At 42.9% G+C, this 26,741-nt stretch overlaps 1 long non-coding RNA gene across 2 annotated transcripts; it reads left to right on the forward strand.

The window, feature by feature from the left end:
- Positions 1-281: 281 nt before the first annotated feature.
- On the forward strand, positions 282-10,551 carry LOC134733722 (uncharacterized). 2 transcript variants are annotated; one of them, XR_010117346.1, is made up of 4 exons: positions 282-460; positions 1,935-2,079; positions 3,402-3,610; positions 9,483-10,551. It is a non-coding gene; the product is annotated as an uncharacterized lncRNA (long non-coding RNA). The 2 variants fall into 2 exon arrangements; XR_010117345.1 differs by lacking the exon at positions 1,935-2,079.
- Positions 10,552-26,741: the final 16,190 nt, after the last annotated feature.

Below are 26,741 nucleotides of genomic sequence, written 5' to 3' on the forward strand. Positions count from 1 at the left end.
TCTCCTCTTTGAAATTGCTCTTATTTACTTCCTTGATCTTTACCTCTTCTAAGCTCCCAGTGCCCACAGTTTAGCAACCCCTTTTGTTGCGTCTCATAATTTAGTAGCTTCTCATATAGGCCCCAAGCTTCTTCTATCTAGAAGCTACAGTGCTCCTTATTATGTGCCACGCTGTGTATTAAGGTGCATTGCATTATGATTTCATTTAATCTCCATGACAACCCTATGAGGTAGACATTTTTGTCATTTCCATTTTACAGATCAAGAAACTAAGGCCCAGAGAATATGACTGACTTGCCCAAGGTCATAAAGTTAGTAAGCTAGAGCTGGGTTCTATGGAAGTCACTATTTTCTACCACCCAGATCCCCCTTCAGGATTGAAGCCTTACTCCTCCAGCTGCTGAGAGTGCCATTGGCTGACAGCCCTCAGCTGTCACCCTCTCTGCTCATTGCCTTTTATGTAAGTGAGCCTCTTCACTCAAGGCAACAACCCCTTTCCTGGTTAGCCTGTGTCCAAAACCTTATATTGTAGGGCTATAAAGGTCTCTCCACCTCACCACAACTTCAGAAAACTCATAAGTGCAAATCAGCTTCCGAGCTCTCTGTGAGGTTAGCTGATGCCTTCTTTGTGACTGTGTCATAGCCCAACTTCTCCCTTGACCCAGTCCTGTTTCTTTCCCTGTGCTTTCACTTCTATGAATGGTGATTTCCAAGGGCAGGCACTGATAAACTTCCTGTAAAAATCCCTGATTCAAAGTCTACTTCTCAAGGAACCCTACCTAAAGTTGGTACCAGGAGTGGTCCGAGAAAGGCAATGCTAAGATGGGATTCTGGAGCTAGATCACCTGCCGGCTACTGATAGTGAGGACCTCATCTCTGGGAGTGGGAGTGGGTGGAGCAGAGTAGATCCTGGCACAGGGTCACAGGGATGATGTGGAATGGTACGCTGGTGAAACAGGATGCACTAGTAGGTGAATGTACCAGGCACTGGAGAAATACGGGGAAATAGTAAAGATAAGAGCAATGACAATGGTTAGACATTACTGGAGGCAATTAATGCTTTGGATAAGAAGGCAGTTCATAAGCAGTTAGTATGTAAACCACAGGGCCTCAGTATTAGATACCAAGTAAGCCTCATATTCTGTAGGTAGAAGGCAGAAAAGTTGATATCAGGGCTAGGACTTAATCATAAGATTGAGAGAATTCCTGGGAAGGTTGAATGCTCAACCTAGGCATGTGCGCTATGCCAGGCCAGGTTCTGATTGGGAAAGAACAAGCCCTTGAGATATTAGATGGTGACATCTGACTTGATGCACTTAAATATCTTGAGTCTCCAGATTCCCTTAAACTCTCTAGGCCTACAGAAGTGGCCCACTCCTGTCTGCTAAAGGCTAGCATTACTCCTCTCTTGCTTGAAGAAGATGCAGAGGCCTCTGTCTTAGAAGACACATGTGTCCTTCCCACTTTAAGATCTGCCCCCGTGGTCCCTTTCTTGGCAGCCAGACTAATAAGTAGGGTTAAATCACAGCAGTGCCTGGCTGGGGAAGTGCTGGGCCCACTAGCAAAGGAAAGGTACTGCAGGAACTGCAGGATATAGCTGACAGGCACTGGTGGAATATCAAACATTATTTGAGGACTGGGTTCTGAGAGTACTGGATCAAGGTAGGTGGAATGTAAAGTTATAAAAGGGAGAATTTATCAATATGGGATCACTCTCTTGGGCTACAGGATTTAGCATCTGGCAAAGATCCTGGGATCCTGCTAATGTACTGGCTCTCAGAAGCTTGGAGAAAGTAAGAGCTCACATAAAAGGAAGTAGAAATGAATTAGTGTAACAGTTGGTGGGAGAAAGGACAAAAAAGCTCAGAGAAATGGGCATGGCAGGATGGAAATAGTATATAATGCCAGAAAACCCACCAAATGACTATGTTCAGTGACAGGGTTCAAAGCAGAGGTTACACACATTTTGAAAAGCAGCTCCTGGTATGCTTTGGGACTGTACCTGTTAGTCATCCAATGGTGATGAAGCCAGAACTGCCCATCGTGAACTTCTTACTGTCAGACCCAACACGTTATAAGGTTGGTGGGTGACCAGAAGTAATTCTTATAAGATGAAAAGGGTGCATTTGGGACTGGACATGAGCAGGGCCAGAGGTTAGCAGTAAGTTGCATGATCCAGTGGCTCAGACTGCCAAGTTTTCATCCACCACCATCACATTACCTCTGCCTCAGTGCACACCTGTGGCCACATGGGGGTCCCTTATGGCCAGTTGATGGAACATGTGAAAGGTTAAGCTTGGTTCATGAGAAGGTTGGCTTGGTACGTGGGTACAAGCTGAAAATGAACTGCCGCTGCACTTTAGCCCTACTCAGGGTGACCTTGAAGTCACTAATTAGTAGAAATCATCCCAATGGGCATAGCTTTAATTGGTGTACCTGCACATCCACTTTATGTGGAAAGAGAATATGTCTAAGCTCATGGGCACTGGAAAATGGCTTAGTCAAATGGTCAGAAGCCTGGAAGGAAAAAGACAAGGGGATTTGAGGAAGGGGTACACATACAGGAGTGGGCATGAAGTGTGAAGAGCTTTGTATCACATGTGAACTAACACCCACCAGAAAGCATTCAACACAAAGATAGAATGACCAGGCCAGTTGACGTAAGCCAGCCTCTGCCATGGGTCACAGCAGTGCTGGCACAATGGGTGCATAAGTGGAGTAGCCAGAGTGGTAGAGTTGGAGGTGATATATGGGTCCACAGCATGGCTCCTACTCACCAAATTAATATAACTCTTGCTGCTGCTCACTGTCAGATTGTCAGCAGCAGAGAACAATTATCAGCATGATACTATCTTTTGAGGTCAAAAAGAAGCCACTTGGTGGCAAGTTAGCTACATGGCTAGAAGGAGCGCCGATTCATTTTAAGTTGAAAAAATGATATTTGACAATGGGATTGCCTTTCCCTGCTGCAGAGCCTCAGCCTGCACCACCATCTGAGAGCTTAGAGTATTTGATTTATCAATAGGGATCCCACATCACATTGTTATCATACCACAGGACTCACTCTATGGCAAAGGGGGTGCACCAGAAGAAATACAGCCAATGGCCCTATCTCAGATAGCACCACATAGAATAATCTGGTCTGCTGGAGTGAATGGCCTGTTGAAGGCACAGTGGAGGGACCAGCTTGAAGATGGTATCTGTGAGGATCAGGCACTATTCTCCAGGATGCAGTGTACACTTTAAATCAGTGACCATTACCTGGAGCTGTTCGCCAATAGGCAGAACACATGAGTTCAGGAACCAAGGAGTGAAAGTCACTGCGGCTCTGCTTACCATCACTCCTGGTAACCCACTTGGGGAATTTGTACTTTCCTTTCTTACAATTCTGGGTTTTGCAGGTTTAGCAGTCTTGGCTTCGAAAGGGAGAAAGCTTCCACCAGGGGACACAGCAGGGTCCCATTGAACTCTAAGCTATGGTTACTGGTGGGGTACTTCAGATTCCATGTGCTGAGGAACCACCGTCTTAGCAGCACTATTTGATCCTGATCAAGAAGAGGAGGGCTGCTCTTTCACAATGGAAGCAGGAAGACCTATTTTTACCACCCAGGTGAGCCATTTGGATGTTCTTTTTGGTTGGTCTCTTGCCCAGTTTTGATGGTAAATGGACAAATGCTGCAACCATGGCCTGAGAAGAGGCTGAGGGGCTCAGACCCCTCAGGGATGAGGGTCTGGGTCACTCCACCAGTTAAGGCACACAGACAAAAGAGATGCCAGCTGAGGGTGAAGAGAATCTAAAATTTTTATTAGAAGAGAGAGAGAATGATATCTATTGCAATATTGAGACCAGCAGATGTAGTTTGCCCCAGCCACAGCAGTAGGGGATGTGTCCGCACAGCTGGAGCTGGTGGGGATAGATATTGCTACTCTTAGTGACTCAAGTTCCTTACCTTCCAGTCTACACAATGATTTGATTCAAAAGTAGTCCTCCCATTTCTGATATACCACATTAGATGTGTTGGATGGTATTTACCATTTTTCCACAGCCTTTTCATATTGTTTGAAGACTATTTTTCATCCAGTGAACATTTATTAAGCATCTACTGTGTGACAGGCTTTGTGCTTGGTACAGGGAATATGAAAATGACAAAGAGAAATAAGAAATAGCCCTTGCCCTTAAGGGCCTTGCGGTCAAGTGGAGCAAAAGGTAATTAACTATTGTAAACATTATGGTGAACGCAGTGGTAGAGCTGAGCATAGAGGAGTGATGCCTTACGTAGTTGGAGAAGGATGGTAAAGGCAAGTTTCTAGGAGGAGTTGATGCCTGAGCTTAGCCTTGCGGAATAAAAAAAGAGCTCAAGATATGGCAGGAGAATATTCTAGGCAGAGCAAAGGAACAGGATGAAAAATGGCATGGATGAATGTTTCTGTAGCATAGAGGACAAGGTCAGAGATACTGAAGGGTCAGATAATGAAGGCTCTTCTAGCCCATGCTAATGAGCATAAACTTCACTGTGTGGATGATGTGGAGCCATTGACAGATGTTCAGTGGGGAGTGTGGTTCTCTAGTGTCCTTCAGTCTATTTTCTTCAGCCTCCTGCTTGCAGTCGCCTCTGCTTGAGTGTCTTTGAGTCATTGTCTGTGGCATCTTACAAAAGCCCTACCTGAAGCATGTGGGGATGACATGTTTACACTAACAGCAACTCTCAGTTCTGGCAGATACCAAGCAAATCTGGCTGCTGAAAAGACATCCTTAAGGTCACTACCTATTGGTAGGGTCTTCAGCATCAGAGTTGCTGATGCCTTTTCAGCTTTTTTATCTCGCTGAAAATTGCCCCTTTTCCCCCAAGTTATTTAAAATGGCAGTGCTCAAAGGCACAGCAGGGAAGTCGGTGATTGATTATGGGCCCAGAGCTCCCAAAGAATACTGGTTTTTTGACATCGTCATCCAGAAGCTCCTGCACTTTGATAGTGCTCTGAAAGGCCTCATGTTGGCATGAGCTACTTTGCTAAGTCGTTAACATTCACTGATGATAGTTCTGAAGACAGAGACTCCACACAAGATTGTCACATCATCCTAGCCACAAAACCTGAGATTTCAGCATCCCAAGGGAGCTTAAAGCAGGCAATGAACTCTGATGATCAGACAATATGTTATCTAGTGATGACCTGAGGGGCATGGAAGGAAAAACAGTCAGGAAAGACCATTATGTATTAGGAGACAAGGAGACTTGGTCTGGAGGCAGTAGCTATTTCTTAGTAGCTATTTCTGCAATAAGCTCCTGACCAAGTTAAAGGTCAACATTGAATCACAGGGTGAATCCAGTATTCCCTGTAGATGAACTTAAATATGAGGTAGAAACCTTTGGTTTCTTGGTTGTTTTCTTTGCTAATAACCATACAGAACACATATTGGTGGGTTAGAATAATCGACAATGAATTTGAGAACTACAGCCAGTCTACTGGGATAGAAACCATGTTTGTTTGCAGAAATGTGATATTTTTGAAAAATTATAATGTCAGCAGGATGTCCTACTTGGGCAACTGTTCTAAATTAGAGATCCATAAAAATCTCTAAAAACGAAACCATTTGTATCCTGGGTTAGTACTTGGTCTTCCCTCATTTCCCATCTAGTCCACGTAGACATAACGCCGGCTGTTGTTCCAGCATAGCCCAAGGTGTCAACCTACGTGCTGCACACAGAGACTCAGAGTGAGGCTCTGCTACTGAAAATCATAATTGATGATACAGAGTGCCCTTTAGAAATTTGATAAAAGCTTAATGTAGCAAAGACTGTGTAAGACAACAACAAAAGGTGAATGCTACAACCAAAATTGTGGGGCCAGCCTTTTGTGAGTAGCTTTTTGTGAGCAAAACACCTGGTATAGATTGAATGTGGGAAAAGCTTTTAAAAGTTTTTTTTTAAACCTATTAAAGCAACTGTTAAATTTAATTTAAATGTTTTAGATCTGCATAAAGTGGTCATATTTCCAAATGGATGGAAGAACTGAGGGTTGATAGTCCTCTAGGAGTTTCTAGTTTTCTAACCATGTCTCCGTCCTCTCCTTCAATCAATTGCTCCTCCCCTTCCTTCTCCCGTCTCTAAAGCTCCTTTCAGTCGCTAGTAAGTTGAATTCTTTAAGCCCAGTATAGTTTTCATCCTGTTTCCATTAGAAGCCCAGAGGTTCCCACAGTGTTTCATTTGGTTGTTCTGCCTAGAAGAGACTGAAGTATAGACATCAACTGCCATTGATTCTTGTTGAGCTGGGCTGAAAGATTGACTGAAAGGGAAGTGAGTGATGCTTGGTTCCCAAAAGAAGCAAGCTTTCTTGGTGGAGAGAAGGACTGTTTCAAGGAAGTGATAACATTGGATCCAAATGGACTTTCTAGCCCCAAATTTGATGTGTCAGTTTCATACATTTTTGAGTCATTGAAACCGAGATAAAGATGTGAAGTTTCTAGACCCAGTTGTTATTAACTGTAGGACCTGGGTTTCCTTACCTGAAGCATGGGGGGAAGATGCAATGATCTCCAAGTTTCCTTTCAACTTGAAAATTTTATGAAAAAGAATCACATATGGCCCCCTGGCTGGTTATATTGCTACTGTTATGTTTTCTTTAAACCAAGTCTCAAATCCATTCAATATGAGGTAGATTAGTAATGGGAACCAGAAACTCGGGAGAGGCCACCCTCATATACAGGGAATTTACTGTCTTGCCCTGTGTGTTTGTGTTTATTTTTACTGACTCCTTGGTGCCGGTCAATTCTAGGGAAGTAACATTGATATAAATCCAAGTGGAGGGAGAAGTTTTCTCCTTCATGTCCCCTTCCCAAACAACCTAGGTTAGTTCATCAGCTTCTGTTGACATTATTTATAAATGCTAATGAACTCATAAGTGCTAATTAATAACTCCATGTGCTGCTATTTACTAGCAAATATAGGAATCCAGGTGCAGTATAGACCTGTCCCCAAATACAGTACATTTCTTCATCTCTGAGCCAAGTAGCATGTCTGGGATGACTCTGTTCCAATACTGCCAAAGTCAGTGCCATACACACTTAAAAATATACCCAGGAGCTCCACTTAAACTCTCACAACAGCATCATCTTCTTATTACCCACTTAGATAAGAAACCAGGGTCAAGTCCAGCTGTATTAGTCAGGGTTCTCCAGAGAAACAGAACCAATAGGATATATATATATATATAGCTCTATAGAATGAGATTTGTTATGAGGCTGAGAAGTCCCGCAATCTGCTGTCTGCAAGCTGGAGGCACAAGAAAGCTGGTGGTGCAGTTCCATTCCAAACCCCAAAGCGAAAACCGGGGGAGCCAATGATGGAAGTCCTGGTTCAAATCTGAAGGCCTAAACCCCAGGAGATCCAATGTCGAAGCTCAGGAGAATGTGGATGTCACAGCTCAAGCAGAACAAGGGAATTCACCATTCTGCCTTTTTGTTCGATGTGATCCCCCAACAGATTGAATGATATGCCCACCAGTGTTGGTAAGGTGGTGAGGGAATGAGGGAGGATTTTTTTGTTTTGTTTTGTTTTGAGACAGGGTCTGGCTCTGTTGCCCAGGCTGGAGTGCAGTGGTGCAATCACAGCTCACCGCAGCCCTGAACCCCTGGGCTCAAGCAATCCTCCCACCACAGCTTCCCAAGTAGCTGGGACTACCGATGTCTGCCACTACACCCAAGCAAATTTATTTTACTTTTTGTAGCAATGGGGCCTTGGTATATTGCTCAGGCTGGTCTTAAACTTCTGGCCTCAAGTGATCTTCCCCCCTTGGACTCCCAAAATGCTGGATTTATAGGTATGAGCCACCACCCTCAACCTGGGAGAACTTCTTTACTCAGCCTACCAATTTAAATGCTATGCTCTTCCAGAAACACACAGATAAGCCCAGAAATAATGTTTTACCAGCCATCTGGGCATCCCTCAGGCCAATCAAGTTGACACATTCGGTTAACCATCATACAAGCAAATGGCAAGATTAGGTTGGACTCCCGATCTTGAGAATGGAATGCTCCAAGTCAGTGAACCCACCCCAGCCTTATCTGGAGCATATCAAGGCATTGTCTCCTTGCCACAAAGCGGGACAGGAATCCCATAGGGGAAGTATGGAATACTCTGCAAAAAAGAAGGTCCGTGGGGCTTTAAGGAGCACTGGATGCCAGTGCCTTTGCTCTCTTATGGGTGTAGCTGCCTCTGTCTCCTCCACTGGCTGGTAATCTCTGGAAAGCCAGGAGCTCAGTCTGTCAGGAGCCAAGCCTCCCTACACATGTGCCATGTTGATATTGCTGATGGATGTGTGGACTTGTGGTCTTCTTTGGGAGACCTTGAACTTTCTTCAGCAAACAAAGAGGTGAGGCCAGACCTTGGTTCTAATGATCTTATTACCTGGAGTTCATCAAACACTTATGATGTACCACTTACTATGTACCAATTTAGCATCAAATTCCCAAAACAGTGCTATTTTGTAGTTACTATTTATCACTGTTCCATTTGAGCATTTTGTAAACTGAGGCAGAAGGATAATGTAACTTGGCCAAGGTCATAGAGCTGGTGAGTAGCAAAGCTGGGGTTTGAACTGCCTGGTCACCCTGAACGAAGCCCCTGTCTAGCCCACCATCTTGGGTGCAGCTCCCAGTGTGACTACAGACTCCAGCAATGGAGGCCTGTCCCTGCACAGGTGGCTTCTGTGCTGTCAGCAGCCCTGCTCCCTGGGCGTCTTCCTTCCTCTCTCTTTCTAGGACCTGTTTTCTCTCCAGATTGAGGAATTGGATCCAATTCCCTTTCCCAGCTACAGTTTGCCTCTGAGCCCCCAGAACCCCTCCTGAATTGGAATCGCCCTTTCCCCTAGTAGCGTTCTCCAGCCCTCTCCTTTCCTCTCAGGGCCCAGCTCCATCCCTTAAAAGCACTATCTGGGCTACATTTTAAGAGTCACTGTTAAATAAACTTAGGACCGACCCCCTCAGAGAGAGAGCCGTGGTTACAAGGGAGCAGAGCTGAAGGCAAACACTTGTATCCTTGTATTAGGCCCAGGCTGGGGAGTAGCACAAGCTATTTCTTTTGGATGCACCTCCTAGGAGTGGAGGAACTTTTCTTTGTGAAGAAAGAGAGGATCTTTATAAACCTTGGACTTTTTTCAAGGAGGCTTTATGGGTGGCAAGGATAAAGCTATAGAGGCAGGAGAAAGAGTTGCTAACTATATGCCAGTAGAGCATACTTTTTAAGGGTGGGGTGTGGGAGGAAGTGGGGAGCTTCCCCTCAGCCGCCCTTTCCCTGGATGCAATGAACTCATGGTCTTTTGACACCTCTGCCACTGCTCCATGGGACAGCCTGACCCCCTCCATCTCTGCTCCTCACACTGGGTGGTGCTGGAGGGAGAGGGGCCTGTGGCTGTGTCTGCCAGTCCCAAATGCCAGCAGCTGCACAATCCTGCTATAATTGCTAATATCTGTTTCTTCTCCTTTCCAGGCCTTGGAAAGTGTTCCAGGAATGGACTTTCTGCAGTATGATGACCTGCAAAAGCAGCCCTTCCATTTACATTTCAAACTCCAAGTCAGCCGTGTCAAAGTTTGAACCAGGACTGTGGAGGATAATGGGTCAGATGCAATTAGCAGCCCAGAGAACCGCACGTTGCAGTCTGATTTATTTTTTTTGCCCATCAGATTCCAAGAATCCTAGTGCTTAAAAGCAACTAAACAATCGCTCTATTGTACTGAAATAAAGCCCAGTTAATTCAGAAATCAATTGCACCACCAGGTGGGGCACACTCTGGCCCCAAACAGATGGGGTTGAAAACTCCCCCCAAAATGCAGTCTTGTTAAATTAAAAACTTGATCCAGGAGTGGAACAAATAGGGAGCCATGAATGGAATGGAGTCAGGTCCACTCAGGCGGATTCTTTCTTCTCCCACTCCTTTTCCTTTAAAAAAGAAAATTCCCCATTTCACTTTCATCAGTGTTAGCATCTATGCAGAAACGCAGCCATCCACCCTTTGCAGTTGAATGTGTTACTTTAATTAGTCTGAAAATTAAAGGGCAACTCCGGGCCAATGTGAATGATTATGAAAATACATGTGCATCCCATGCAATCTTCTCATTTAATTAATAGTCTTGTAAACTATATGGCTCACTTTAAGTCAGTCAAGAGGTATAACAACTCCATTTTAAATATCCACTTAATACTTAACAGGATGTGAGGAACACACTATAGCATACGGTCCCTTCTCAAGTTTCACTGTCTGAAATTTTTCAAAGCTGACCCAAGTCAACCCGAAAAATGTTTAACACCCTGGGCTTGAACACAAGAAACTCTGTGATGAACAGACATTCAATTACATTTTTTAAAAGTGAGAAGCATTTTTGTAAAATAGCGACTCTGGAAACTAATTGGCAGCCGCAAAACCTGTGAGCAAAGGCCAAATCTTGTGGGGAACTTTTACTACAGTAACACGACTCAAAGAAAATGTGAATAAAAGGCATCTTTGTTTCCCAGTCAAATTAGCTGATTAAGAAATAAAACATCTTAACATGTTTTTAAATGTAGAATTAATTATTTATATGAGAAAAATTAATGCCTGGTTATGTGAATTCTACTCTGTGTGTGAATTGAATGGGGCAGAAAGAGTAATCCGTGTGGATCCATGTCTTAGGCCATTAAGCAAAACTAAATATTAAGAGCTCCAGTTATGGAAAAAAAATCACATTCAGGTCACATGTTGTGCTCCCCATTTTGATTTTCAAAGTCCAGATTAGTTATGGTCTACATTGAAAATGTGATTCAGAACAAGGAAACTGCTTTGTATTGGCTGAGTACTGACAGTTGAGTGGAAGAAGAAAACACACAGCTATACAAAGCACAGCCAACTCCTGGGAGGGAACACAGGCCTTTTGCTCCAAAGGAACCTGGGAAAGATTCACAGAAAGAATTTGAACAGGCCATTCTTTATTTCCTAATGGGTGAGTTTGGAACTCATGAAAACAAGACAACCTAAGTTATGCGTTAGACTCAGAAAAGACGTGGGCAGGTGACCTTTGACATCTCAGGCCCCCATGTCTCAACCCAAGCCCTTCGTTCCTGACCTCTTAACATTCCAATATCCTGAAGCCAGGCTCTCCCCAAGCCAGGGCTGCAAATTATCTCTGCCATGTGGATAAACATTCACTGGGTCAGTGTTTTTCAAGGTGTGGTCCTGGGACCACCTGCATCAGAATTGCTTGCTGAGCTTTCAAAAATACAGGTTTCTGGGCCCCAGGAATTACTGGGTCAGATAGCAGTGGGGCCCAGGAGTGTGCGTTTTCAACAAATCTCCTAGGATTCTGTGAGGATGTGAAAGTTTGAGAATCACTGCCCCCGTCTCTACTTAGAGATCACAAGAGTAACTTTCACTAAGTTTCTTTAATGGGTTTCCTTTATTGAAAGGCATTTACAAAAAATGTCTATTAATCCCTCATTAAATAAAAAAAAAAGGTCCTCCAGCCATTTTCTTCATTTCTCATGGTATCTCTTAACAGAGGGAGTATAGAAATGCTTTGTCCTTTAAAATAAGTTCAGTGAGTACTTGAAAAGTCATTTGGCAAGAGATGAGGGATGAGACAAAGGGGGAAGATTAATGACGAACAGAATCAGAGTCCTTGCTAAAATAAAAATGGATTCACACCCAACTTCTTCTGAAGGGTAAGACATATGGCAGCTCGTGTGGGAAGCGAGCGTGTTTAGTAGAGAGAGGTCCTGCTGCAGAGCTGTGTGATGCAGGGTACAGCTTCCTCAGCCAAAAACAGAACATCACATGCATGGGAAGACGAATCATCCCTCCTGTGTGATGAGAGGCTGACTTTCTAAAGAAATTTGAGCAAACGGTTGCCTGAATGGCTTTAACAAGTTTCTCAGAGTCAAGATGATCAGGTTTGGGCATTTAGACCTTAGTTTTGCTCTGATTTTTGGGTTTGGCCTGACAGCACAACATTTTCTGTGACTGTGTGGAAGCTGCTGATGGTCTAAATTTCCCCATTTATAAAATGGAAGAACTGAAAGGAGGAAAGTGCTGGCCACTAGAAATTGTGGGTCACAGCTTCAGCTACAAACTGTGGGTGTACTGTTCTATATTCTCTTTTGAGATTTTTTTTTTTTTTTTTTTTTAGTTTTACCAGAAAAAAGCCAAGATACACCTGCTAAGTTTTTTTTTCTTTGAATAGAAAAGAAGGGCAATCCATTTGCACTTTGTCATCTGTTATGTACCAGCGTTAAAGTAGCAAGCGCCCAATGACAGACCTCAGGATTCCGTTTCTAGGTTTCATTAAAAGCTATAAACAGGTATACAAAGGCCATTTACAAATGTGCCTATGATTATGCTTATAGTAGCAGTGATGAGAGTTCAGTTTTTGTCCATGGAAAATTGCTGCTTAATAAGAACTTTCCCCAATCCATGTCTCCTTTGAGATAAAAATTTCCACACTAAATTTCATCGCCCTGCTTGAATTTCCTTTGGAATGTTTGTGTTAAATTCCTTTCTCCCTGATTGAAGTATACAACACAAAATCTAGCTTAAAGACTTAAAAACGAATGCACTGAAAGGCACAGATTTATAGAGTAACTTGGGAGGAGACTGGGGAGGGGGAAAGCAGAGGAGATTTGGGGAAATGAATTAAAACCTCCCGGTAATTAAGAAATGATTTACTCGGCACATTAAGTATTTGGAATGCTTGTACAGGAGGGTAGGGTATGACTTCCTCATACGCCAGGGGCAACCTCAGAGACTCAGTTTGGCTACAAGAAGTTTTGGCTCTTTTGTTGTTGTTGTTATTTCCTGACTTGCTGTGTGCTGTTGTGAACTTAACACACTAGTGATTCTGCGCCCTCAGGGAAAAATGATAAATTTTGTAAAACGTAACTACAGAAACAAAAGGGAAGTTCTTTCCATCCCGATCGTAGCTGTTTTTATTCCCTCTCTTGTATTATGCATTAGAAAAACATGAAAGCCACATGAAACTTTAGAGAGTGCAACCCTCAGACCCATAAGGCACAATACCCCAAGATTCCTCTAGATCACTGTTCTGTCTTGTAGACTATCCTAACTGCTTTTGTGTGAGAGAAAGGAGGGTTCACAGGTAGCAAAAGTTAGCCCTTCAGATGACAACAGTGCATTTTATGTGCTTTTTAAAAATTATATTGCTCTCATTTGGAAGTTAGCTTGAACAATTCCCTTTTGAATCAAGCCCTATAAATTTGATCAATATCATTATTTTCATGAGGCAAGTTTAAACCAATAAAGTTGTCTTGCTTTGTCCCTCTTCCCTGCCACCCACCCTCTTAAAAAAAAAAAAAAACTAAGGAAAGTCACAGCTTTGACGTGAAGCTTGAGTGTGAAGTGCGGGTAGGGAAAAGTTTATGAACAATGACATTTGTAGATGGGTACATACATATTTAATTTCTCATATGTGAGTGTGTATGTATATATATTTCTACTTCTGTTCATGGAGAATACAACATCATAATTAAGGACATTTTACTTCATCCAATGAAGAGTTTTTTCAGTTCCCTTTAATTGGTAATTTAATTACAGAGCTAATTAGGAACATAGTGGGTGTTGGGACTACAATAATTGTCTTTAACTGGAAAGTCTTACCACTTACAAAGCAAGAAAGTTTTTAAGTTATGGAACACTTAAATAATGGATTAATAAGTTATAAGTACAACTCCATGAAGGTAGATCATTCACATGCTTGTCAATTGACAAAATTTGTAATGCGAGTCTGATCTATTCCACTAAGTAATTATCACTCTGCTTTTCCAGCATACTGGGGGGTCTATGCTGAGGCCTCAGGGAATTTATGTGCTAAACTCCAGGGCTGGAATTCCTGGACCAGAGCTGGGGCAGAAGGTGGAGCAGCTGAAAGTTGTTTAGGAGGAAATACAGTCCAATACTTAGAGCAAAGAGGAATTCTGTTATTAGACTCTGCCGCTCATGTATTGGGTCCTGGTGAAAGCTAAATGAGCTAGATGCATATAAAGTACTTATATGCATTAGCCAGCCCAGCCCTCTCTCTGCCTCAGTTTCTCTCCATCTGTGCCCATTTCAGCAGACACCTATACCCCAGGACAACAGAGAAGCATTTGGAGGTGGTTGAAGATGGACTTAGGCAGGGGCGGCTTTGGCACATGCTGGGTGGCCCTTTGGGCCTTGAGTCGTCTGGATGAGAGGGCTGGAGCTGTGTGAGCAAATCCGTCCCCTGCGAATGGGGGACCTGTGAGATGAGGGCCCTCTGGGGGCTGAGCTTAGCCTGGGAGCAGTGGGGAAACTAATAATCCAACCAGAACACAGCCTCTGTAATTTGGGAAGAGTTGTGATTTTAGGAGGACAATCATTTGTTCTTTCATCAAACATTTCGCAGTATTCATGTGAAGGGCTACTATATACAAGATGCACATTAAAGACACAAAAACATTGAATGTAAAATTGTCTCTGAGCAGAAAATACAAGGAATTACCTAGAGGGCCAATTTCCACAAGTGCCTTGAAAAAAAGCTAGATCAGAACCCGATCTTCTGGGCTGCTTTCTGGGAAGATCTCATCTGAAAAAATGGGATCCCAGAAAGGCCAGCAGTTTGTAATGGAAAATGCTCAAGGTAATCAGGTTCAAAGGATACATTTGGTAAACTAAAATTTCTCACATCACAGTGACTACAGGGGGATGGTGTGAGGGAGACAGAAAGAGAAGAAGAGAGATAACTGGACTAAGTGAAATCCACAGAAAATCCCTAAACTTGATTTCAGCCAATAGCTTCACTCAAGCCCATTCTCCCCCAAAACTTGGACCGTAATTACCATCTGTGAGCTGAATGGACTTGAGATTTGCTGGTTTCTTTCTGCTGCATAGCATGGCCAAGAAAGGCTTCAGTGGGCCTGGCTGGGAAGATGCACATACACAAAGCTAAGGCTGGTTCACAGACCAGCTGTTAGCAACCCGGCTCCCCCTGCCAAAATAACTACTTGAAAACAGAGGCTTGAAAGAAATGAATTTTTAAAAGTTCCACCCTTAAAGATCATTTTTTCATTAAATTATTGAATTTACAATTCATCAGAACTTTTATTTATTAATAAATTTACAAATATCTATCCAGGGTTTATGATGAGTAAGGGTCATGTGATTTTAATCCCGACTGTTCTCCGTGAATTTCTAGTTAAATTGGAAAGCTGCTGTGTGCACAAATTATTCTATTACATGAAAGTGGATAATAAATTCCACGTGTGAGCAACCGGTGATATAAGGCTTTTGAGAAGTCAGGAGACAGAAAGCTCTCTTTCAGCTGGAGTGATCTGGGCAAGGTTCATGGAAGGGGAACGTGGGATTCAAGTTGGGACTTGGAGCAATCTGATAGAGAGCATTTCAGACAAGGGAAAGAGCTTACATTTGTCAGACACCTACTTTTTGCCAAGAACTATGCTAAGTACTTTATATAGCTCATTTAGCTTTCACCAGGACCCAGTAAGGGAGGAATGATTATTTTTCCCTAAAAGCAAATCCTAACTTTAGTAAGCATTTACTGTGTGTCAGGCACTGTTCTAAGTGCTTTAATGGATTAAATATTTTAATAGTCACAACTTGATGAAGAGGGTACTACTCCTACTATTGTTATTATTCCCATTTTCCAGATGAAGAAACCAAGCCACAGGGAGGTATGTGGCTTGCCCAGCTTTACCCAGCCAGTGTGTGGCAGAGCTGGGACTAGAACCCGGACTCTTGCTCCTGAGTCCCCCTTCACTTTTCATTTTAGTCTACTGCTTCCCATGGGAAATGACACAGAAGCAGGAAAAGCCAGGAAAATGTCTAAGAACGCAGTGCTTAAGTTTCTTTGGAATGGGTTTGCAAAACTCACACAAATCAAAACGTGTTTAATAGTGACCAACCTCGGAAAATATTTAAATTGCTACAGGTATTGCTCTGGAGGTGAAAAGATCATTTTCAACTCATGGCTTCTTGCTTCTGCTGACTTAACAGAGCTGCGGAAGGTGGGTGGGGAGGTCTGGAGGAGCAGGTGGAGGGAGAAGGAGAGGAGGAGGAAGAAATCTCTGTGGAGGAGGTGCTAGTGGGGCACCTTTCTAGCAATGGTGAAGTAATTTTCTTTGCCCACAGTGGAAACCTCTTTCAGGCATGGAGGGTGGGAGTGAATTATTTAGGCAAGGCATTTTGTGGAATTTGTTGATGCAGAAGGGGTGGACCCGGATGTACAGCTGAGCACGTCTGAGCATGTCATCTCCAGGATGCAGCTTGCGATGTCTATGGTGATTTGGATGGATGGTACTAACCAATGGGGCTCATAAGAGTGCCAGGTTCTGGTAATGAGCCACTGGCACTCTGCTGCTCAGTGTTCAATCATAGAAGCATGATCTTGATAAATCATTTGCTCTAAGAGTCACTTGAGCAGTGAAGGATTCAAATAGCATTCTTAAAGGGCAAGTGTAATTTTGTCTTCAAACCTTTGTGGAGTATTTTATAGTTTTCAATGCAGTTTCCCATGTACGCTATCACTAGATCTGTAGACTCAGCAGGGAGATCCGGGCATTTTACAGATAAGGAAACTGAAGTTGGTGAGTTTAAGTCAACGGGCTGAGGTCTCGCTGTTGGGTTCAGGTCTGGCACTCTGCCTCCCGGTGCCTCCCCTTGCAGAGACATTGCACCTTGCTCACAGAGGTCCTTTTCTCACTGCTGACAAGAAGGGCCTGGAGATGGGTAAATGCGGAGTTGAAACTTGATGAGGGCTGAAACTCCAGAGGATACAGATGACCAGCCTTTTCCGAGTGGGCCTGGGGAGGGAGAATAGGACAAATGAAGAAAGAATTCAAAACAGAGAGGTAGTAACTTCGTTTTTTATTGGGAAACACTATGTAGAAAGTCCTGCATATACAATTGTCAAGATGGATTCCCTAAAGCCGAGATCTTAACCACCAGCAAAGCAAGGAACATAAGTGGGAGAGGAAACGAACACTCATACATTCATTCGACAAACCTTTAATAAGCAACCACTGTGCCCCTGGCAACAGGGACACTGAGATGAATTAGATACATCTTGTCCTTAAGGAACTCCTGGTGACAGCGGGTGGGTAGACAGACATGTAAATAAGTTCTGATAAAGCCTAATGAGGGCTCACCTAGAGAAACACTCTGGGAGTGCAGTGGGGGCACAGGGGAGGGGTAGCAAATTCTTATGTGGCCAACGCCTAGTCAGAACTTTCTAGATGCCATTGTCTATGGTACCTCAAAGGAGTGTCACATCATCGTGCAATTTTTCAGAAGTGAAACTGAGGCTCAACGAGGTTGAGAAACTTGCTGAAGGCGGCATGGTTTAAGGGGTAGAGGAAAGATTCAAACACACATTTGACTGATGTTGAAGCTCACATTGTTTGAGATGTCCACATTTTGAGTGATCAAAGGGCCATGTCATTTTCATCTGTTCTACCTATGAGTACTTCTAGTTTGGATGTGGCTTGTTTCTACCAAAACTCAGATTGAAAGTTAATTGCCCGTATACTGGTGTTGGGAAGTAGGACCTTAAAGAGGTGATTAGGTTAAGATAGATTAATGTCTTTCTCACGATGCTAGGCTAGTTTTCTGGGGACTGGATTAGTTCTTGAGAGAATGTGTTATTACAAAGTGGGGCTGCATTTCCTACTTCCCCCTTTCACGTGCACCTGCTTCCTCTTCTGCTTCTCCGCCATGTAGGATGCAGCACGAGGCTCTAATCAGAAACTGAGCAGATGCCAATGTCATGCTTCTTGGACTTCCCAGCCTCCACAATTGTGAGCCAAATAAACCTTTCTTTATTAATTACCCAGTCTCTGGTATTCTGTTATAGCTACACAAAACAGGCTAAGACCAAGACTGTGCCCTGTTTTCTGCCTTGTCCATGCAAAGGTGGTGGTGGGTGTAGGGAGTAAAAAGGGGAGAATAGGAGTGAGCTTCAGGCAAATGCTGAGCAGATACATTACAGGATGGAATTCACCTTGAACTCTGACAACAATCTAGTAAACTCTGCAGATCCTTGAGCCCAAATCTCTGAGGGGCAGTCAGAGTCCTAGAAAAGAGAGCTAACTGCATGCAGGGTTGTGTTAAACAATCTGATGGTGGTTTCCATGCATTTCCTGTGACGTTAGGTTTAGGAAGAAGCAGAGAATAAGGCATGGATTCCCAAGGTCATTTAATCTGTCCTCCTGCCCTTGTTCAACTTTTTAAATACTCCTTTAAGGGATCTGTTGGCCTGAGTTTATTAAGAACAAAAAAGGCTCATTGGTTCAATGACCTTCGTGGATGAGACATGACCAGTTGTAGCCCACTTGTCTTCTGGAAAGGAGGCCTGTGTTGGTTAGGCTTCCCATTCCATTGATTTACCACTGCCACACACATTGTGGGGCCCATGGCTAGGAGGGTGTGTGTGTGCAGAGAAACTGCTAACAGACATCTTGCCACCTGAGCAGGAGCACTCTGGGGGTTAACTCCAAAACAGTCTCCCACCTTTGGATAATTATTTAGTTGGAAATGAAACCTCTGGTGTTCCCTGGGCTCATTTCGATACCTGCCATCCCTCCTTTCCCTCTTTGGAGTCCTATAGTAATGTCATTAAAGCCTCTGGAAAATGTCAGCTGAAACCAAGGTTTCTGTCGGTTATAAGCTATGAAAAATGTATTGGATTTAATATGTTTGGTTTGGGAAATCAGTTTTTGTCCACTATAACCAATTGTCCATAATAACCATGTCTGTTGTAAGTGGTGTGCGCTGTAATAACCCTCATATAAAGGGTAAAATGAAAGACAAACCATTTCAGATGGTAGCTGGAGCCGTATCAATATAGATCACTGCCTACGTATATCAAATGATTGATGGCCATTTTTAAGGCTTTTTCAATTCAATGCCAGTGCCGTCTAATGGCAGTAACGCACACAGTATTTGCTGATACCCTTCCTGATAAACCGTCTGGTTGCAAGTGAGAACAGCTTAAGGAATAAAAAGACACCGGGAGCCATTTCTTTCAAATGATCCATTTCCAGTGTCCTGGCGAGAGGACAGTCGTCACTGCGGAAGATGGGCGCATGCTGGAAAGCAGGAAGCAGATCTGTGGTAGGACGTGCCTCTGGCCAGGGAAAGGCTCTATTCTAAACTCTACTTAGGTGCAGGCCAGACAAGGCTGAGCACTGCTGGTAAGGAGAGGCGTGAGAAGCAGCATGAAGGGCGAGAACAATCCTGGCTCCCAATAGGAACAGAGTGTATTTGACCTTCATGATGATAGCAAACACTCACATGCACAGTTGTAAGCACCTTATGCTTGTTAATTCATTTAATCCACAGATAAACCTCATGAGGTCAGTATTCCTATTAGTCCTACTTTACAGTTGAGGAAATGGAGACACACAGAGGCTAAGTAACTCACCCGAAATTGCACAGTGAGTGAGTGATCAAGCTAAGAGTGGGTCCAAAGTCTGAGCTTACAGTCGGTAAGCTAGTCTACCTTGTGGGCAACAGAAACATATGGGTACTTAACTGTTAGAGTAAATGTTGGCAGCTCATAAGGCTGTTTGTTGCTGACACCCTTTTCTTGAGGATGCCTTTAGTTGCTTCCAAGCCCTGCCTTACCCCCATGGTGCCAGCTGAAAACTCCACCCTTCCCCCAGGAGTAGGCACCAAAACAAGACTGTGCCAACCCGGCTGGTTTTCCCAGCACACATTCACATAGGAAGCCGCACAGTGCGTTCAAGTTTTACCCTAAACAATCATTTGCATAATTTTTAAAAAATAGAAGTCCTTCAAAATAGACTATAAACTGCTGGGGGCAGAGATCATTTGTCTTATTCATTGCTATCCCTCCAGTGACAGCCCAATAATGAGCCTGGCACACAGTAGGATTCAAGAATTGTTAAAGAAAAGTAAAATGAATGAAATTCTTCCATACTGAAAGGAAAAGAAGGTATTTTATCTGTCTTTCCTGCCCTTTATCCAGGATGAGAAAAGACATAAATCTTCTTCAAAAGGATTACTTTCCTTAAAATATCCATGTCTCGGTTAAGAAAATGAAATTCCACAAGAGCCAGGACCTTCCAATATGAAACCAGTGCAACTTTCAGAAGTCTTGCCTCCAGATGCACACGCATGCACACCCCTGTGTGCGTCCCATTAAACCCACCAAGCCTACACTGCTGCTCTTGCGTCCTCCCGCGAGGCTTCCTTCCTCCTGGGGAGCACGCATCAAAGGGGTTATCGCACTATCTCAGCGGAATCCTCCTGATGTTCACTTGCTTTGGGAACACATGCAGATACTCACAGTTTAGCACATGGGCCCTGTCTTTTCAGCTGTCTTTTAATCTTTGGTAAATTGAACAAGTGTGGAGAACTTGCAGGTGACAACCAGCTCGGCTGAGACTGCAGGGATGAAAACCTTGTCAGTACAGTCCCTAAAAGTCCTCCAATGTGCTTGAAGCATATAAAGAGAACCTTGATCCTGGCTATCAAAGGGTGCAGAAAGATCAAGAAGAATTAAAACTGATGGTGTGCCAGAAACCACCTGCAACAGAAGGTCATTACTTCCCCTCGTTAAAACAGCCTCAGTTCTGGGGCCTGATCTGAAGTTTAATTGAAATGTTTCTAACAGTGGATTATAAGGAAGATGAGACGTCCCCTGCCCATTTCATGACCTTTGCTAAGAAAGGCAGATTGGTAATAAGGTAAAAATAAAAAATAAAAAATTCTGAGTGATTTCCTAAAGACAGCCAAGGCCTCTTAATGATATGAGCCAGGACACCTTTCTTGGTAAAGGAGAGCTCTCCACGATGCTGAAGGGATGGGGGCAATCAATGTAAAGGCAGGAAGACCCAGGCCTCACGATCCCAGCCTCTCCCCTGGAATCTGTTTCTATGTCATCATTACTGTGACTTTTCCTTCCCTAAACAGGAATGGAGGAACCCCAGATGCAGCACTACCTCCGGGATAACTGTCTGTTGTTCCAAACGTTCTATTTGTGGTGCAAAGAGTGCATTCTTTGTCACGCTTCTTTTGCAATCTTTCTGTCTAACTTGGGTAACCACACATGACCCCCTTGATAGACGAAGATGAGGAAGGCCCTCCAGGTCTTCAGAGAATGGGACTGCATCGGGAGGGGGGACTGGCAGGAGATAGCTCAGCTCCGATGCTATCAAATATCCTGAAAAAAAAAATCACAATGCTTCTGCCACTTGGGTTTTCACATGATAATAAATTGCAAGTCATATTTGCCCAGAGATTTGAATGCCTTCTGGCTCTCTTCCCCTTTTTGGTATGATTATCTGCCCTGGCAATAAAGTCCATGTCTGAAGTCCTGTGATTATCTCAACCTCCAGCTGGCACGTTGTGAAAGTCACTGTTTTGGGGATACTGTTGCAGTAGCTGATATGAAAGCTCTACAGAAGTTCCTGCATCTTATGGCTATGTCTGCTTTCATCTTATGGCTATGTCTGCTTTGGACTCACCTGTCCTAACCAGATGCATGTTTGAAGACTGTTAAATGAGTGCTCAGATGCTCGTCCTTGAGAATCCCCTAAGACTTCACTATGCAAAGCCTTGTCCACAGCACCAAGATCACAGTAGCTCTTGTTAGAAATGCAGAGTCTCAGGCCCCATCCAGGCACCATCTCCAGGTTATTAACATGCACAGTAAAGTTCAAGAACAATTTTGGAAGGAGGAAACTGCAGTGGCTGATGGGTTTTAGGAATCAGATTGAGTGTTCCTGGGTGCAGAACACCTACTATTGGATTTAGTTGATCCAGTTACTGAGCAGGCCCAGAGGAACCCTTTGCTTCTCTTGCATGGTTCTAACGGAACACAGTTAATAAGTCCTTCAACAGCTTGAGCTATTTTGCAATCAAGGACCAACATAAAAAGACAGCAGGCCAGGCACCAAGGCCAGCCTGCCAGAGCTGTTGGATTAGAGCTCCTAAGACAGCCTAAGAGAAAGTACTAGTTGTTCCTTCTGACTTTATTAAACTTTTGTGTGGTGGCAAAGTCTGTTTGAACTTCACTAAATCCTCCAAATAAAAGACTAGCTTAGACCATCTGGTTCACCAAGATGAAATAATTTAATTCAGGGGAAGCAATTGTCAATCACTGTTTTAGAATAGTTAAGAATGCAAACTCTTAGTCCCACCTGCTCTGTTTCCCTCCTGAAAGTATTTTTTTCCCAACAACTTTAAGTGGAGAATTCAACTAGGGAAATTAGTTTTATTTCTACATCTTGCTTTGGGTATCTGATTCTATCTCATTTCATCCTAATGTAGTTCTTCCTTCAAAATTTACTACTTTCTTCCCCTGAACTTTGTTTTCACTATTTTGTCTACATTTCTCCTGTCTCTGGATTTCTCCTTTATTTCTTTCTTCCTGTTTCAGCCTGTGATACTTTGAGATTCTCTTCATCATATTTAATACTCCTCCCAAAATCTTTCCCGTTTTTCTTTCCCATTAGTCTCAGACCCACAGATATATCTGAAAAGCATTTATCAAAATGTCCAAAAAGGCGCTTCTATTGAGATCTATATCCTGATGTAATTTTTTATAATTTTCTGCCTATATCCAAGAAACCCAATTTGTAATTTCTATCCTGTTCTTCCCCAGACTCCAGAGCTTTGGGGCTACTTTTGCAGGTTAGATCCTTATTTGAATCTTTCTGTGACCGCGCAAGGATCAACATCGTTCACTGTGCTTTGGCGCTCTTGCTCCAGAGTTCCCAGGTGATCGCAGGAACAAGTCCCACAGGTCTGTCAAGTGGCTCATTTTTCTTATCTGAAAAGGGAGGTATGTGCCAGCTCCACATCCTCACGGAAATGAGAGGGCTAACGAGGGGGCAACAAAGGCTCTGAGCTTTTTCTCCACGGGGATGAATGCCCTGAGCCTAACGTCACATTGAATGCCACACTGCCCTTCTGCTCCTCCCTACTCCTGTCTCATCTCCTTGTGCCCTTGCTGAACCAGGTGTTTCAGCACATGGAATCTTTATAGCTCCCTAAGCACGCCAGATTGTTCCATCCTGCTCATGTCTGTGTGTGCTTGTCCTTCCGTGGGATAAGCTTCCCCCCTTGGCTGCGGTAGCCATCTTCCGAGATCTCCTTTCAGCAGCCTTCCTTGATTTCCCCAGGTAAGGCTCACCACGCTGGCTTTGTAACTCCTACTGTTCGCTATACATTCCTTTATCATTGCATCTGCTGCCTACTTGGGGTATTTACCTACGTTGTGTGTGTTTTTCAAATGTATTTCTGTCTGCCCCATTAAACGTAAGGTTTTTGGAGCTGAAGATTTTGACTAAGTCACGTCTGTGTTTTTAGTGCCTGGTTTGGCAAATGATTGTGAAATAAGTGAATGCATGGCCTTTGAGACCAAACTACGTTTCTAAAAAGTATTTTGGATAAGGCTTTTGGGTTGCAAGCAACAGAAACAAATTTGATTATGCAAAAAGGAGGAAGTTTATTATAAGAATTCCAGGACATCTCATGGAGCCCAAGTTTAGGAATTTAGCCAGGATGTAGGACGAGAATCGACCTGAAAACTCCCTAAAAAGCAGGGATCTAATTTCTCATTTCTGCCCTGATTTATTCATCTGCCTTTTCCTCCTCCTCCTTTTTATTTTTTCTCTCCTTTCTTTCCTCTCCTCTCTCTCCTCTCTTCTCTCTCCTTATGGGTTTCTCTGCTTCTCAGATAACAGGAAGAGACTATATGTTATATGTCTTGGCATCTACAGAGTCTGATAAATGCTCCCTTGATTCCCACTCTAAATATCCAGTAGAGAATTTGGTTGGCCCAGCTGGGGTCAATTGTCCACCTTTGGAGTAATCATCTGTAGCCTGGGGGAGTAACAGGTATTCCCAGAGAACAGGGCAAGAACAGGCACCTCCCAAATGTGACCAGGATGATTACCTAATTGGAGAGTAATTTAAATGCCAAATTGGAGATGAGTTCAAATGGCTAAGCTATATATATTAAACAATGATTTTTGTAACCACATATAACAATAAATTTTATTAAAACACGTGCCTGTAAAGTTAATTTTCACAGGCATTTGGGGGTCCTTATAATTTTTAATGTGGTTCTTTGTGTTGATCTTTAAGTCCTTGATAATCACTTCTTAACATTTTTCTAGAAAAATATGAAGTAATACGCCACCTAAGGCCTGTATTATTTAGTTATTTTATATGAAGTGTGGTAACTGTGGGTGTCTGGTATTCTTAGAACTGTTTGTTAAAGCTCTCACTTAAAAATTCACGGAAAACCTTCAAGCCAGGTCACTGCACGATATTGGTTGTGATAGAAGACAACACAAGGACTTTATTGACACACTGACTTTCAGTGAATTTTTAAAGGAAAACAGTATGTCTTTGTCCACAAATTATGTTTTCATTTTCTTTCCAAATCTGTTATTCTGTGGATTCCCACAAAGTGTAATCCCCGTCTAAAAGATGGCAGTTTTAATCCTTGTTCTCTGGAGGTTGGGGGACTGAGTGTATATTAACAATTGCAGATAGGATATCACAAAGCCTTTTGGGTCTGTGGCCTCGAATCACAGTGTGCTTGGAGATGTTTGGACAATCTCCCAACTAGTGAAAGTGGCACTTTCACAAATAGAAGGGCTGTAATAAAAGGTGAGATGGGATCATCTATTGAGAGGTTTTCTTTTGGAACTTAGCCTTGCTGTATGTAGCTGAATGGAGCAGCAAATAAACAATTATATACCTTCAACCTCTGTTATTTTTGAATACTATCAGCGGATGTCCATTGTTCTTCAATGATGGATACTGGATCTTCAAAGTAATATTGTCCTACATGTAATTCTCCATTATAAGAATAATTATGATTTACAACTCGCCAGAAATAGGACTGGGAATAGACCTAGTGCATAAGTGTTGTCGATGTTTCTGTTATTGGTTCACAACACCAAGAATGGTAACAACAACAACAATATTAACAATGACAACAACGCATTTCCAATAGTGCTTTATACTCTGGAGATCGTCCTAATGATATAATGAATGTGAAAGCACTTTGTAATTCTACGTATCCTAGTCTTCTATATTACTATCAATGATCTTTTGCTTCATTTAGGTCATTTGTATGTTACAGATGATGGTGTAGAAAATTTGGAAAGCAACGAAAACATTGGTCTTTGCTTTCATGGAAGTTCAGTTTTACCTAAGGATGTAGGAAAAATGGAAAAAATATAAAAACATCACGAACTTGTGAGATATAATCTGTATGTTTGGCGTGTGTTCAGAAGAGATGAGGGATCAGGAGAGATCTAGAATATAAGTTCTGTGAGGTCAGGGGATTTTTTTACTCACTCCCATATCTTTATCACCTAAAACAATTTGTGGAGTATAATAGGTGCTCAATAAACATTTGATGATTGTTTAATGAATGAGGAAAGACTTAAGCATTGAAAGATGGATATACTTTGTATATGTGGAGACTAGAGGGGAGGGAATCTAAGTAGTAAGAGAAAACCATATATAGAAAAATAGTAATCCCAGCACTTTGGGAGGCTGGGGTGGGTGGAACACTAGAGCTCAGGAGTTCAAGACCAGCCTGGGCAACATGGTGAAAACCCATATCTAAAAAAAAAAAAAAAAAAAAAAAAAAAATTAGCCAGGTGTTGTGGCACACGCTTATGGTTCCAGCTGCTTGGGAAGCTGAGATGGGAGGATCACTTGAGCCTTGGAGGCAGAGGTTGCAGTGAGCCAAGATGGTGCCACTGCACTCCAGCCTAGGTAATAGAGTGAGACTGTTTAAAAAAAAAAAAGGAAAAATGGGCAATGAATACTATCTGGAGGAAAAGCAGTATTGAAGGAGCAATTGTTTTGCAGTGACACATGGAATGGCTCATAGACTGGAAAGAGTAGATAGTGGAAGAACAGTTGGGAGCCTGTCAAAATAATCCCACATCGAATCCACTACTATATCCTTTTAGTTTATCCTCTCATATACCTCCAGGTTGCACCAACGTCTCTCCATCACTACTCCCAACCTAGCTTGGTTAGTCTTCCCTCACCCAAAAACTGCAGTCGTTTCCTAACCAGACCATTGGCATCCACCCTTGCCCTTCCCCCATCCATCTTTCAGACACTGCAGTTGGAATGTCCTTTGCAAAATTAACATCTGATCATGTCACCCGTCTGCTTCTCATTGTTCTTATGATAAAAACAAAGCAGCTTGATGTTGAATCACGTTACCCCTTGCTTTTGTAGTTTCAATTGTAATGACCTTCTCTAGTCTTCTAAATGTGCCACGCTTCCACCCACCTCAGGGCCTTTGCACACACTGTTCATTCTGTGTTGCAGACTCTCCCTCCACCTCATCTTTGAAACATTCCTAATAGTCATTTCCTCAGGGAAACATTCACTGACTTCTCCAATTTAGCCTGATTTCTGTTATGTGTGTTCAGAGTCCTACATGTATCTTATTACCATTCTTTAAATATAATATTTATTTCCATGATTATCTAATTAACATCTGCCTCCTCTACTGGACTATAAACTCTATGAGGGAAGAAATAAATCTTTTTAGCTTACCATCGTATTCTCAGTATATGTATCTGCCTGGCACTCAATACATACCCTTTTTTTTTTAGACGAAGTCTTGCTGTGTCACCAAGGCTGGAGTGCAGTGGTGTGATCTCAGCTTACTGCAACCTCTACCTCCCAGGTTCAAGTGATTCTCCTGCCTCAGCCTC

This window comes from Symphalangus syndactylus, chromosome 12 (genome assembly GCF_028878055.3).
Source record: "Symphalangus syndactylus isolate Jambi chromosome 12, NHGRI_mSymSyn1-v2.1_pri, whole genome shotgun sequence".
In the NCBI taxonomy this organism is placed as follows: domain Eukaryota; kingdom Metazoa; phylum Chordata; class Mammalia; order Primates; family Hylobatidae; genus Symphalangus; species Symphalangus syndactylus.